Below are 13,787 nucleotides of genomic sequence, written 5' to 3'. Positions count from 1 at the left end.
GTACATGGGTGGAGATGGTGTTCGCTACGAAGTCACCTACCATCCGGAAAAGGTAGACAAATTAGGGGAGCTCTCTAAAACTGAGTTGTTAGACTATTCACAACTTTCCAGAGCAAAAGAGTCTAGAGATGACTGGCTTATCGAGCCGGACATGCCTGGACCATCCAATGCCCAATCCTCAAAGCCATCCACCAGAGATGATTTACTTCTTGTAGATCTAAATTTGGACAAGGATAGGAAAGGCAAGTGTAAAATGGATCAGGGGGATGAAAGTCAATGGGAGTTTGTACGATAAATTCCTGTGACAAAGGTTTTACAGGATGACCAACTTCAAGAGGTCTATAAGGATTCGTTAGAGGGATACTATGCCACAACTAAATCGCCAGAGCTGGATCTTCCTCTAGCTTATGTAGTGGTAGTTGAGAAGTGTGCAGGACACATGAACAGAATAGTTGATAAATGGGCCAATGAATATCGAACGTTAGATTGGAAAGAAATTAGGGAACTCACGTGGAAAGGACAACCATTATTCATGGAAGTGTTCTCAACACATACAGCCAAACCAGGAGAGACAGCCTTTCTTGGAGAAACTGTTGCTCCTCCCCTACGAGAGTTCACTAGAGAGGGACCCTCAACATCTAAGTGGACCACTGCTAGTAGCCCAACTCCAGCACCACGATATCGTCCTACACCAAATGTGCGACCACAGGTCACACCACCACAACAACATCTTTCCCACTATGACAATCGGATGAGAAGGGAGCCAACTCGGCCTCCTATAAGTGCACCTCCTGAAATGAGGGTGCCAAGATCTTTGGAGGGGTTTGGTGAGGCTGGTAATAGGGTACCCACACCAATTTTGGAAACATGTGGACCATCTTTCCAAAGAGAGGAACAATTTCCACTGAGAGTGAGAGGCCGTAGGCCCTATGATGAGTACTCACGACAAGTAAGACCATCAACTCTTCAGAAACTGGTAAAGAAATATGAAGGGTCGGGAGATCCATACGACCATGTAGCAGCTTTTAGGCAAGCAGTTCGAGCTGAGCAAGTTGCTGATAAGCATACTCAAATAGAAGGGTTTGGACTCACTCTTGAAGGAAAAGCCCTTGCTTGGTTTCAGGCATTAGAAGCTTCAGACAAAACTTCTTTACGAGTTTTGGAAGAGAGATTCATTGCTGCTTTTTCCTTGATGGGAATTCAACATGACACAGTAGCACATATCTACTCTTTCAAACAAGGTGAGAATGAGAGTGTTAGAGACTGTGTAAATAGAATGAAGCAGTACATTAATCGTTGCCCAGAAGATGAGAAGCCCGCCCAAAGTCGATTAATTTCTCTCTTCTTAAAAGGCCTCAAAAATTCGACACTGCATACACATCTCTATGCAAAGAAGCATACAAGTTTCAATGAGTGTTGCCATGATGCTATGGATTTCACCGATAACTTCAAGTTCCAAGATGGTTCTGGCCCTGAGGTGAAACCTAGAAATCAATGGGGTGATGACCAAAGTTCAGGGTCTAGCGCGCTAGTAAATCCAGATCAGATAGCTAACCTAGTCCTACGGAGATTGGGACAGACTTATCGTCCACCCATGCAGCCACAACAACAGCAGCAGAGAATGAGGAGTATACTTCCTACAGGTCCTCATCTTTGTGGAGCATGTGGCGGTGACCATAAAACAGAGGACTGTAATACCTTTTCTCCTCTAGTCTCAAATCAACCCACAAAAAAGTGGTGCCAAGCCTGTGCTTGGAACTTTACTCATACCACACAGGAATGTACTCGCATTGCGAGAATGAGACAGGAACGTGAGCAGCCGAGGGGTGGAGTGGCTCCACAAATGTATCAACAATATACAAATTTTGAACGTAAGCCACCGATGACACAAGAACAAGCACGACCTGTTCTTGGTGCTCAACCTCCTGCTCCAGGGACTGCTCCTGTGAGGGTTGTCGACTACGACAATTCAAATATGTGTAGAGAATTGGTAAACCCAGGCTATGTGGAAGAAGAATATGTATCATATTCATCCAAAGAAAATATCTTTGAAAGTCCCGCATACCCAAGGCCAGCACTGGAGATTCAACCAGGGGAACAAAACTCTTTAATGTTGCTAGGCGGCTACCAACCTAGGACTCCAGGCCCCTCAGGTCAATGGCAGCCAAGGAAAGTAGAGGCCAAACCAATGGGCCCCTGTTATGAGTGTGGAGAACCCCATTGGGCTCGTGATTGTCCACATCGCTCAAGGCAAGCATCTAGGTCCAATACAACAGTGCAACAATTTCCACCAATAGAGAGATATTGTCTGGGGTGTTGTGTCGAACACTTCCCGAAGGATTGTCTGTTGAAACCACATGAGGAAGGCACCTCTCAACCAAAGGTTTCACTCAACCTTGTAGGTGCAATTCCATCGCCACCTTCATCTGAGAATGAGGATGTCGTGCCACTTAGAGTCATGACTCGATCACAGACACGAAACGCTGAAATACAGACTGATGAGACACCTCGAACTAGGGACGCAAAGACAAATCTAGTGGACAAGACCCTACAGTCCAATAGAAAAAAAACCACTAGGAGAAAGAAGAACCGAAACAAACAAACTAAAAGTGCATCCACTTCTAGTTCTCAGGAGACCTCTAAACAAAACATACGGGATAAAACTTTTACATCCCAGGAAGTGCGTGAGGAACATCAACCTCAACCTGAGCCTAGTGCTAAACAAGATGAGGCTAGTACGACTGAGGTTAGTTCTGGGGGTTCTGTTTTTGTGGATAAAGTGAATGAGACTCTAGAGGCCATCATTGATGCTCATAGAAGTCGCATTGCAGCTTTATCTGAGCTACCCAAAAAGCTTCAAGAATACCCAAACCCTCGTGAGGAGAAGATCAATTTAGCTGTACATCAGCAACTCATTAGGGAAGCTCAGTCGATACTTGAGGGACCACCACCACCTATTCCTCGGGGCCCAACCTCTCTTAAGCCAACATTAGAAACTATACCGGAAGTGTCATCAAGTAGGGAAATGAAAAGTGAGTTCATTTCACAAGCTCAAAGCGAAAGATCGGCACCAATTGACACTCCATTGAAAGAAGAAATTCTGCCATCACCCAGCCTTGTCTTCCCATGCAATGATGAAATTATTGATGCTAATGACGACATGGCAAATGACATATGGGCCGCTGTAAATGAGAAAATAAATGAAAACATGTCTTCTGTTAGTTCGCCTCCATTCTCTGAGGTGGATTTTACCAGAGACTCGGAAAACAAATTTAGACACCCAAGCATCCAGGAGGAAGTTCAAACAATTGTTTCTCCTAGAAGTAAGCATACAATGAAAACCTTACCATCCTATCTAGGAGAATATGAGAACTGTTCTCAAACCTTGAGGATACCCTCAATGCATAAAAGGTTGACTAAGGAGAAAGATATGAGTATGGTGCAAGCTATTTTGTCTGCACCAGTGGCTTGTAACTTACCTTTGCTTGAATTGATAAAGCTTAAACCTGAGTTGTGGAATGATATTGCCACATGTTTGTCAGAGCAGGTATTGCTACAAAAGGGTCACCATGAGTGTACTATACACCCTGAAACAAAGCATGTAATGCCAGTTCCTATCAACAAAGTTGGAAAATTTTGTGAAGACGATCAGGGAAATGCTACCCTCCCATTGGAAGTGCGAAAAGTATCTTCAACTGCAATACTTGATAGTGGTGCAGGAGTGGGCATTGTGACAAGGTCCATTTGGGAGAAATGGGGCAAACCAGCTATTAGGAGTACCAGGATGCGCTTGCAGCTAGCAGATGGAAGCTTAGAACATCCCCTTGGGCTGCTTGAGAACATATTGGTCACCACATGTGGGATTGAATATGAGCATACCTTTGCAGTGGTGGATTTTGGAAAACATCCAAACTACGAAGTGATATTAGGTAGACCATTCATGCGACAATTTAAAATGATACAAGATTGGGGATACAATTACTTGTACCTCCGACATGATTCTGTCATCACAAGGGTCAACCTAAGGAATCACTCATATTGTGATGTAACAAGGTCTCCAATAGATGAGTTTGATTCTGCTTCATCTGAGGGCTCAAAAGTTACATTGTCAGATGGGCGAGAAGATCTATGGATGTGTGGAGCCTCATGTAGGGATTTCAACACGGAGAGACTTAAGGGTAATCGAAGTGTATCAGACGAGGCATACATTCCACAACCCTTCCCTGAGCATTTAATTGATCCATTAGAATGGAGTCATGTCCTTGCAACATTATCGACATGTGCTTTACCGAAGCCAATTCAATTTTGTGACTCAGATGGATATGATATTGTTCCTATACGAATGGTACAACCACATAACCTTCGAGATGATTTGTACTATAGGGATACATCCAAAACAACAGCTATGCATGTCGAGGAAGTCTCAGTTGAGAATTTAACACTCGAATCTGTTAATGATGCTGATAAGAAAGAGACACAAGCTCCAACACAAATGATGTGGATAATTGATGAGTACTCAAGTGAGGGCCATGGCTGGCATGTTCCAACTACTCTAGTTGCTGCTCAAAGAAGGCCGGGCAAGAAGGAATTATCAATGTGGCTACCCAAAGATGCGTACAAACTTGTACCATCTAGTCCAGTTGCTAAGCCTCTTAAGAAGCACATCATTTCTAAGCCCAAACCTCGGATTGTTAATCGATGGGTCCCAAAACATGTGCTCAAAGCACAAGGCTATTATGAGGGTGCAACATCAATTTGGCTTCCAAAATGCCATGGATTGCTAAAGGTAAAAGAGTGTTTCAGGAAGATGCCAAGAGCCTCCCTTAATTTTCCATATCAGTGGGTGCAAAAGAAATCAACACAAACTCTTCAAGAAAGGAAAGGTGGCTGTGATAGCACCTACAAAACAACTTGTGTTGATCTTCCTAAAACATGTATTGAAACACCTGCTATCCCTATTTCTCCTTGTTACACAATTCAACCATCAACTTGTGTACCTACGACGAGTCCAAATGTGTCTCATTTGAGCATAGATTCTAGCATTTCAATGCCTAAATCCTCTTATCTTGCTCAAATTCCTCGACAATTGATAAAATTCCCACCCAAGAAGGACATACCTAAAACCAAAGATAAGGCATTAGCACTACAAATGAAGCTCTTTGGTAGATCAATGTTTGAATAGTGTGGTGCCTTACGCCTTTAAAGGATTATGTTCTTTTTGAGATAATCTCCACCACCAGCGCAAGGGTAAGTTCAACGACTCCACAATAAGATCGACAAGCCAGGGCACTTTTCTCCCACTGGGTTTTTCCCCTCGGCTATATTCGGTGTTTGGCACCAATAGCAAATTTTATTTTTTTTATTTTTTTTTCTTTTCTTTTTTTGTGTTTGTTAATAAAAATTTTGCAGAGATCCTCGCTAAAACAAGAGCATCAAACATGCCCCACTAGTCCACCTACCTTGCACACAAATTAGGAAGGGGGGAGACATGCTACGCCTACAAAGATCAAGGAGGAACAATCTGCACCAAAATCAGCAATTATTCAAGGCAAACGAACAACATCAACAGGGCACTACAAGAGGTGTATGCAAATCTTAATCTTTATTTCTTTAAGTGCTCTTATCTTTCGAATATATGGTTTGCATGTACACAATATTGGCTGGTTTGAGTTTTTGATTTGTAGTTAAAATATGGTGAGTGAATTCTAGAGTCTTAGAAGACTTAGTAAAAGATATGTCTATCCAAAGACAGTGTAGGATATATACCAAGGGAGTATGCCAAGTACTTATGTCTTCAAGGTATATTAGTTATCCCTAGTGGTAGCTATCTCTTAGATATGAGCTAGGTGCTAGGAGTAATAAAATTTATGAAAATATACCCTACAAAAATATATATATACAAAGTGAATTGCGACATGAAGTGTCTACCGCCATGCGAAGTGCTTGGTAGGACCTGGGGATGTCTCAGCACCTTGGGGCCGATGCCTTGGTTTCCATGGGGTGAACACTGATGTCTAGAAGCTTCAGAAGAAGACCTTTGAGGAATCTACCGCCTTGATAGATGTTGGTAGGACTCGGGGGTACACTATGGGCCCTCAAGACCGATGCCCTCATCTTCAAGGGGTACTCCTTAGGTCATAAAAGAAAGAAAAAGGGTCTGTCGCCCTTGAGATACTTAGCGGTCCTTAGATTCTCTTGGCGGAGGTCTCTTGGCCATTGCTCGGGTCTCATGGGGATAGAACCTTAATCTTTATCACCTTCTACACACATATCCAAAAAAAAAAAAAAAAACAACAAGAGAGAGCTCCAATCACCTTTGCTCATACTTAGGAGTAGGGTTGCCACTTAGGAGTAACTTCCATACTGATAGGACATTGAGACTGCGGTCATAACCGGAGGTGTACAAAGACACTTGCCTTTGCATAGCATTATCTACTACCTAAGTCTCACTTTGACTAGTTTTTACTCACCTATTTTAGTACTCATTAAAACTTTAATCAGCCTTGCACTTGTATGCTCACGTGTGAAAATTATCATTGCTGATTTTTCTTTTCTTTTCTTTTCTTTTTCTTTTTCAATAAAATACTTCAATGTATCAATTGTCTTTTGTTGCAGCTCTTGCTACTACTGCGCTCGAGGACGTGCGCAAAATAGGAAGGGGGGAGTGTTGCTTGCAAATGAAGATCAATACCAGGATGCAACAAAAACGATACTTAGGGCTCTTGAAAAGAGTTCCACTAAGGTAGACAAATTAGGGGAGCTCTCTAAAACTGACTTGTTAGACTATTCACAACTTTCCAGAGCAAAAGAGTCTAGAGATGACTGGCTTATCGAGCCGGACATGCCTGGACCATCCAATGCCCAATCCTCAAAGCCATCCACCAGAGATGATTTACTTCTTGTAGATCTAAATTTGGACAAGGATAGGAAAGGCAAGTGTAAGATGGATCAGGGGGCTGAATGTCAATGGGAGTTTGTACGACAAATTCCTGTGACAAAGGTTTTACAGGATGACCAACTTCAAGAGGTCTATAAGGATTCGTTAGAGGGATACTATGCCACAACTAAATCGCCAGAGCTGGATCTTCCTCTAGCTTATGTAGTGGTAGTTGAGAAGTGTGCAAGACACATGAACAGAATAGTTGATAAATGGGCCAATGAATATCGAACGTTAGATTGGAAAGAAATTAGGGAACTCACGTGGAAAGGACAACCATTATTCATGGAAGTGTTCTCAACACATACAGCCAAACCAGGAGAGACAGCCTTTCTTGGAGAAACTGTTGCTCCTCCCCTACGAGAGTTCACTAGAGAGGGACCCTCAACATCTAAGTGGACCACTGCTAGTAGCCCAACTCCAGCACCACAATATCGTCCTACACCAAATGTGCGACCACAGGTCACACCACCACAACAACATCTTTCCCACTATGACAATCGGATGAGAAGGGAGCCAACTCGGCCTCCTATAAGTGCACCTCCTGAAATGAGGGTGCCAAGATCTTTGGAGGGGTTTGGTGAGGCTGGTAATAGGGTACCCACACCAATTTTGGAAACATGTGGACCATCTTTCCAAAGAGAGGAACAATTTCCACTGAGAGTGAGAGGCCGTAGGCCCTATGATGAGTATTCACGACAAGTAAGACCATCAACTCTTCAGAAACTGGTAAAGAAATATGAAGGGTCGGGAGATCCATACGACCATGTAGCAGCTTTTAGGCAAGCAGTTCGAGCTGAGCAAGTTGCTGATAAGCATACTCAAATAGAAGGGTTTGGACTCACTCTTGAAGGAAAAGCCCTTGCTTGGTTTCAGGCATTAGAAGCTTCAGACAAAACTTCTTTACGAGTTTTGGAAGAGAGATTCATTGCTGCTTTTTCCTTGATGGGAATTCAACATGACACAGTAGCACATATCTACTCTTTCAAACAAGGTGAGAATGAGAGTGTTAGAGACTGTGTAAATAGAATGAAGCAGTACATTAATCGTTGCCCAGAAGATGAGAAGCCCGCCCAAAGTCGATTAATTTCTCTCTTCTTAAAAGGCCTCAAAAATTCGACACTGCATACACATCTCTATGCAAAGAAGCATACAAGTTTCAATGAGTGTTGCCATGATGCTATGGATTTCACCGATAACTTCAAGTTCCAAGATGGTTCTGGCCCTGAGGTGAAACCTAGAAATCAATGGGGTGATGACCAAAGTTCAGGGTCTAGCGCGCTAGTAAATCCAGATCAGATAGCTAACCTAGTCCTACGGAGATTGGGACAGACTTATCGTCCACCCATGCAGCCACAACAACAGCAGCAGAGAATGAGGAGTATACTTCCTACAGGTCCTCATCTTTGTGGAGCATGTGGCGGTGACCATAAAACAGAGGACTGTAATACCTTTTCTCCTCTAGTCTCAAATCAACCCACAAAAAAGTGGTGCCAAGCCTGTGCTTGGAACTTTACTCATACCACACAGGAATGTACTCGCATTGCGAGAATGAGACAGGAACGTGAGCAGCCGAGGGGTGGAGTGGCTCCACAAATGTATCAACAATATACAAATTTTGAACGTAAGCCACCGATGACACAAGAACAAGCACGACCTGTTCTTGGTGCTCAACCTCCTGCTCCAGGGACTGCTCCTGTGAGGGTTGTCGACTACGACAATTCAAATATGTGTAGAGAATTGGTAAACCCAGGCTATGTGGAAGAAGAATATGTATCATATTCATCCAAAGAAAATATCTTTGAAAGTCCCGCATACCCAAGGCCAGCACTGGAGATTCAACCAGGGGAACAAAACTCTTTAATGTTGCTAGGCGGCTACCAACCTAGGACTCCAGGCCCCTCAGGTCAATGGCAGCCAAGGAAAGTAGAGGCCAAACCAATGGGCCCCTGTTATGAGTGTGGAGAACCCCATTGGGCTCGTGATTGTCCACATCGCTCAAGGCAAGCATCTAGGTCCAATACAACAGTGCAACAATTTCCACCAATAGAGAGATATTGTCTGGGGTGTTGTGTCGAACACTTCCCGAAGGATTGTCTGTTGAAACCACATGAGGAAGGCACCTCTCAACCAAAGGTTTCACTCAACCTTGTAGGTGCAATTCCATCGCCACCTTCATCTGAGAATGAGGATGTCGTGCCACTTAGAGTCATGACTCGATCACAGACACGAAACGCTGAAATACAGACTGATGAGACACCTCGAACTAGGGACGCAAAGACAAATCTAGTGGACAAGACCCTACAGTCCAATAGAAAAAAAACCACTAGGAGAAAGAAGAACCGAAACAAACAAACTAAAAGTGCATCCACTTCTAGTTCTCAGGAGACCTCTAAACAAAACATACGGGATAAAACTTTTACATCCCAGGAAGTGCGTGAGGAACATCAACCTCAACCTGAGCCTAGTGCTAAACAAGATGAGGCTAGTACGACTGAGGTTAGTTCTGGGGGTTCTGTTTTTGTGGATAAAGTGAATGAGACTCTAGAGGCCATCATTGATGCTCATAGAAGTCGCATTGCAGCTTTATCTGAGCTACCCAAAAAGCTTCAAGAATACCCAAACCCTCGTGAGGAGAAGATCAATTTAGCTGTACATCAGCAACTCATTAGGGAAGCTCAGTCGATACTTGAGGGACCACCACCACCTATTCCTCGGGGCCCAACCTCTCTTAAGCCAACATTAGAAACTATACCGGAAGTGTCATCAAGTAGGGAAATGAAAAGTGAGTTCATTTCACAAGCTCAAAGCGAAAGATCGGCACCAATTGACACTCCATTGAAAGAAGAAATTCTACCATCACCCAGCCTTGTCTTCCCATGCAATGATGAAATTATTGATGCTAATGAGGACATGGCAAATGACATATGGGCCGCTGTAAATGAGAAAATAAATGAAAACATGTCTTCTGTTAGTTCGCCTCCATTCTCTGAGGTGGATTTTACCAGAGACTCGGAAAACAAATTTAGACACCCAAGCATCCAGGAGGAAGTTCAAACAATTGTTTCTCCTAGAAGTAAGCATACAATGAAAACCTTACCATCCTATCTGGGAGAATATGAGAACTGTTCTCAAACCTTGAGGATACCCTCAATGCATAAAAGGTTGACTAAGGAGAAAGATATGAGTATGGTGCAAGCTATTTTGTCTGCACCAGTGGCTTGTAACTTACCTTTGCTTGAATTGATAAAGCTTAAACCTGAGTTGTGGAATGATATTGCCACATGTTTGTCAGAGCAGGTATTGCTACAAAAGGGTCACCATGAGTGTACTATACACCCTGAAACAAAGCATGTAATGCCAGTTCCTATCAACAAAGTTGAAAAATTTTGTGAAGACGATCAGGGAAATGCTACCCTCCCATTGGAAGTGCGAAAAGTATCTTCAACTGCAATACTTGATAGTGGTGCAGGAGTGGGCATTGTGACAAGGTCCATTTGGGAGAAATGGGGCAAACCAGCTATTAGGAGTACCAGGATGCGCTTGCAGCTAGCAGATGGAAGCTTAGAACATCCCCTTGGGCTGCTTGAGAACATATTGGTCACCACATGTGGGATTGAATATGAGCATACCTTTGCAGTGGTGGATTTTGGAAAACATCCAAACTACGAAGTGATATTAGGTAGACCATTCATGCGACAATTTAAAATGATACAAGATTGGGGATACAATTACTTGTACCTCCGACATGATTCTGTCATCACAAGGGTCAACCTAAGGAATCACTCATATTGTGATGTAACAAGGTCTCCAATAGATGAGTTTGATTCTGCTTCATCTGAGGGCTCAAAAGTTACATTGTTAGATGGGCGAGAAGATCTATGGATGTGTGGAGCCTCATGTAGGGATTTCAACACGGAGAGACTTAAGGGTAATCGAAGTGTATCAGACGAGGCATACATTCCACAACCCTTCCCTGAGCATTTAATTGATCCATTAGAATGGAGTCATGTCCTTGCAACATTATCGACATGTGCTTTACCGAAGCCAATTCAATTTTGTGACTCAGATGGATATGATATTGTTCCTATACGAATGGTACAACCACATAACCTTCGAGATGATTTGTACTATAGGGATACATCCAAAACAACAGCTATGCATGTCGAGGAAGTCTCAGTTGAGAATTTAACACTCGAATCTGTTAATGATGCTGATAAGAAAGAGACACAAGCTCCAACACAAATGATGTGGATAATTGATGAGTACTCAAGTGAGGGCCATGGCTGGCATGTTCCAACTACTCTAGTTGCTGCTCAAAGAAGGCCGGGCAAGAAGGAATTATCAATGTGGCTACCCAAAGATGCGTACAAACTTGTACCATCTAGTCCAGTTGCTAAGCCTCTTAAGAAGCACATCATTTCTAAGCCCAAACCTCGGATTGTTAATCGATGGGTCCCAAAACATGTGCTCAAAGCACAAGGCTATTATGAGGGTGCAACATCAATTTGGCTTCCAAAATGCCATGGATTGCTAAAGGTAAAAGAGTGTTTCAGGAAGATGCCAAGAGCCTCCCTTAATTTTCCATATCAGTGGGTGCAAAAGAAATCAACACAAACTCTTCAAGAAAGGAAAGGTGGCTGTGATAGCACCTACAAAACAACTTGTGTTGATCTTCCTAAAACATGTATTGAAACACCTGCTATCCCTATTTCTCCTTGTTACACAATTCAACCATCAACTTGTGTACCTACGACGAGTCCAAATGTGTCTCATTTGAGCATAGATTCTAGCATTTCAATGCCTAAATCCTCTTATCTTGCTCAAATTCCTCGACAATTGATAAAATTCCCACCCAAGAAGGACATACCTAAAACCAAAGATAAGGCATTAGCACTACAAATGAAGCTCTTTGGTAGATCAATGTTTGAATAGTGTGGTGCCTTACGCCTTTAAAGGATTATGTTCTTTTTGAGATAATCTCCACCACTAGCGCAAGGGTAAGTTCAACGACTCCACAATAAGATCGACAAGCCAGGGCACTTTTCTCCCACTGGGTTTTTCCCCTCGGCTATATTCGGTGTTTGGCACCAATAGCAAATTTTATTTTTTTTATTTTTTTTTCTTTTCTTTTTTTGTGTTTGTTAATAAAAATTTTGCAGAGATCCTCGCTAAAACAAGAGCATCAAACATGCCCCACTAGTCCACCTACCTTGCACACAAATTAGGAAGGGGGGAGACATGCTACGCCTACAAAGATCAAGGAGGAACAATCTGCACCAAAATCAGCAATTATTCAAGGCAAACGAACAACATCAACAGGGCACTACAAGAGGTGTATGCAAATCTTAATCTTTATTTCTTTAAGTGCTCTTATCTTTCGAATATATGGTTTGCATGTACACAATATTGGCTGGTTTGAGTTTTTGATTTGTAGTTAAAATATGGTGAGTGAATTCTAGAGTCTTAGAAGACTTAGTAAAAGATATGTCTATCCAAAGACAGTGTAGGATATATACCAAGGGAATATGCCAAGTACTTATGTATTCAAGGTATATTAGTTATCCCTAGTGGTAGCTATCTCTTAGATATGAGCTAGGTGCTAGGAGTAATAAAATTTATGAAAATATACCCTACAAAAATATATATATACAAAGTGAATTGCGACATGAAGTGTCTACCGCCATGCGAAGTGCTTGGTAGGACCTGGGGATGTCTCAGCACCTTGGGGCCGATGCCTTGGTTTCCATGGGGTGAACACTGATGTCTAGAAGCTTCAGAAGAAGACCTTTGAGGAATCTATCGCCTTGATAGATGTTGGTAGGACTCGGGGGTACACTATGGGCCCTCAAGACCGATGCCCTCATCTTCAAGGGGTACTCCTTAGGTCATAAAAGAAAGAAAAAGGGTCTGTCGCCCTTGAGATACTTAGCGGTCTTTAGATTCTCTTGGCGGAGGTCTCTTGGCCATTGCTCGGGTCTCATGGGGATAGAACCTTAATCTTTATCACCTTCTACACACATATCCAAAAAAAAAAAAAAAAACAACAAGAGAGAGCTCCAATCACCTTTGCTCATACTTAGGAGTAGGGTTGCCACTTAGGAGTAACTTCCATACTGATAGGACATTGAGACTGCGGTCATAACCGGAGGTGTACAAAGACACTTGCCTTTGCATAGCATTATCTACTACCTAAGTCTCACTTTGACTAGTTTTTACTCACCTATTTTAGTACTCATTAAAACTTTAATCAGCCTTGCACTTGTATGCTCACGTGTGAAAATTATCATTGCTGATTTTTCTTTTCTTTTCTTTTCTTTTTCTTTTTCAATAAAATACTTCAATGTATCAATTGTTTTTTGTTGCAGCTCTTGCTACTACTGCGCTCGAGGACGTGCGCAAAATAGGAAGGGGGGAGTGTTGCTTGCAAATGAAGATCAATACCAGGATGCAACAAAAACGATACTTAGGGCTCTTGAAAAGAGTTCCACTTTGTAGATGAATGTGGGAGAGGGTTTGATAATAATCCCACATGGGGACTTATGGGAGTCCTAGAATTTTTGTATAAAAGGTGGCTCATTTGAGAGCTTAGACACACTTTGGGCTTAGTTCATGCAAGAGCTCCTTTGAGAGACCTACTCTCCCTCTTCTCCATAGAGGTGAAGACTCTTCTCTCACCCCATCTACATCATTGTATGAGGTAAATCTCTTCATTGAATCATTAGCAATGTCATGAGTCATTCTCATCCTCTTCTCTAATCATTTTACTCTTATGCATGCTTTTAGTATTTCATTTTTGAGTACATGGATTGATTTGAAGCTTTCATGGAAGCTTGATGCTTGAATGTAT

The sequence above is a fragment of the Cibotium barometz genome, chromosome 2, assembly GCF_041138505.1.
Source record: "Cibotium barometz isolate CiBa-2024 chromosome 2, ASM4113850v1, whole genome shotgun sequence".
NCBI classification, from domain to species: domain Eukaryota; kingdom Viridiplantae; phylum Streptophyta; class Polypodiopsida; order Cyatheales; family Cibotiaceae; genus Cibotium; species Cibotium barometz.
This window is presented reverse-complemented; position numbering follows the sequence as displayed.